Raw genomic sequence first — 2,602 nt, 5'->3', positions numbered from 1 at the left:
TCGAGTTTTTGTTTCTGTGACTGCTTCAAGTTCCAATATAATTTTTCCTTCCTCGCCAAGTTCTGGCAATATTGTTTGAACTGGGAGCTTGTCATCTATAACCTTCTTTAAACATGAAACATGGAAAACTGGGTGCAATCGAGAAGCTGTAGGAAGCTCCAATTTGTATGCCATAGTACCAATCTTTTGGAACACCTTGTACGGACCATAATACTTTGGTGATAATTTATTATCCTTCTTAGCTTTCTTGAGGAAAATTTTCTTATATGGTTGTAGCCGTAGGAATACCCAATCACCTACATCAAAACTTCTTTCGCTGCGATGTTGATCTGCCTGTTGTTTCATTCTATTCTGTGCCAACACGAGGTTATCCTTTAAGAGTTGGAGGACTTGTTGTTGATGTTTGATGTGATGTTCCACTGCTTGAACCTTAGAATTTTCTCTTAAATATGATGTGATGGATGGTGGCTGATATCCATAAAGTGCCATAAATGGGGTCATTTTTGTTGTTGTATGGAAGGAAGTGTTATACCACCATTCAGCCAGAGGCAACCATTTGAACCATTGTGTCTGCTTATAAGATACAAAGCAACGAAGATATCCTTCCAAACATTTTTTTACTATATCAGTTTTCCCATCAGATTGAGGATGATAATATGAGCTATGAGCTAACTGTGTACCAAGACAAGAAAATAATTCTGTCAAAAAATTTCCAGTGAAAATGGGATCTCTGTCACTTAGAATTATCTTTGAGTTTCCATGTAGCTTTTGAATTGTTTCCATAAATGCAGTAGAAACCGTACTGGCTCTAAATGGATGTGATAATGCACAAAAGTGTGCATACTTGGTAAGTCTGTCAACTACCACCATGATGACACTCTTTCCCTCAGACTTGGGTAAACCTGTGATAAAATCCATTGAAACCTCCTCCCAATGTTGGCTTGGAATGGATAAAGGTTGTAATAGACCCGATGTCTTAATTGTTTCAACTTTATTTTGCTGGAAAACTAAACATTCTGCCACAAATTTTTGAATATACAATTTAAGGCCATCGCAAAAAAATTCCTTCTTAACCCTGTTGTAAGTTTTTAAAAATCCCGAGTGCCCTCCTAAGCGAGAAGTGTGCAATTCCATAAGAATATTTTGTTTTAGTTGGGAATTCTTACAGAGGTATAAGTGATCTTTGTACCATAAAGAATCATTTTTTGAGCTAAATGTATCAGACGTACTGGAATCTTGTTGTAACTTTCGAATAAGTGCCCATACTTCTTCATCATTCTTCCATTCCTCCCCTGCTTCATTTATCCAATCTGGTGGGATAATAGAAATGGCGCACAACAATGATTCCACATCCTCATCCTTTCTTGAGAGTGCATCTGCCACCACATTTTTCTTCCCTTTTTTGTAGATAATTTCAAAGTCATAACCCAACATCTTTGTGACCCACTTTTGTTGCTCTTCAGAGGAAAATCTTTGTTCTAAAAAGTATTTAAGGTTATCATGATCCATTTTTACCTCGAAGTGTCTTCCCATTAGGTAGGGTCGCCATTTCTTAAGTGCATGGAGTATTTCCAACATTTCCTTCTCATAAATAGCTTTGTGTAAAAACTTTCCCTTGATTGGACGACTTTCAAAAGCAATGGGTCTTTCATCTTGCATTAAAATAGCACCAATTCCATTTCCTGAAGCATCGCATTCCACAATAAAGGTTTTTGTGAAGTCTGGTGTAGCTAAAACCGGTGCTTGGCACATTACCTCTTTAAGATGTTTAAAGGCCATTGTTTCTTCTTGAGTCCATGAAAATGCATCTTTCTTCAATAATGTTGTTAGAGGTGATTCTATTCTCCCATAATTCTTAAAAAACTTGTGATAATACCTTGTCAACGCGAGAAATCCTTGTAGATGCTTTATGGATGTGGGGATTTTCCATTCCTTAATGGATTTAAAAATGCTAGGGTCTACATTAACTCCTTCATGAGATACAATATGACCCAGATATTCCACCTCTTGTGCTCCAAAGAAACATTTGGATCTTTTTTCATGTAATTGTTTCTCCCCCAATAGTTGTAGCACCATGTCAACATGTTCAACATGATCCTTCCAAGAGTTGTTGTAGATTAGTATATCATAAAAAAATACTAACACAAATTTTCTAAGGAATGATTTGAAAATGGAATTCATCAAAACTTGAAATGTTCAAGGTGCATTGGTAAGGCCAAAAGGCATGACCAAAAATTCATAATGACCCTCATGAGTTCTAAATGTTGTTTTCAGAATATATTCAGTCTTCATTCTGATTTGATGATATCCTGAACAAATATCCAACTTGGTGAAGTCAATTAATCTAGGCAATTCATCCAGTAATTCATTAATGATGGGAATGGGAAACTTATCTTTAATAGTGAGCTTGTTGAGCTCCCTATAATCTGGACACATGCGCCATGATCCATCGCTCTTGTGCACTAATACTACTGGAGCAGAGAAAGAACTTTGCCTCGGTTGAATTATACCAGCCTCTAGCATTTCTGCAACCATATGTTCAATTTCACTCTTTTGGGAATAGGGATATCTGTACGACCTGATGTTTGGAGGAACACTTCCT

Source organism: Pinus tabuliformis, chromosome 6 (genome assembly GCF_031772625.1).
Source record: "Pinus tabuliformis cultivar Carrire ecotype Pingquan chromosome 6, CPIR1, whole genome shotgun sequence".
NCBI classification, from domain to species: Eukaryota; Viridiplantae; Streptophyta; class Pinopsida; order Pinales; family Pinaceae; genus Pinus; species Pinus tabuliformis.
Note: the sequence above shows the minus strand (reverse complement) of the source record.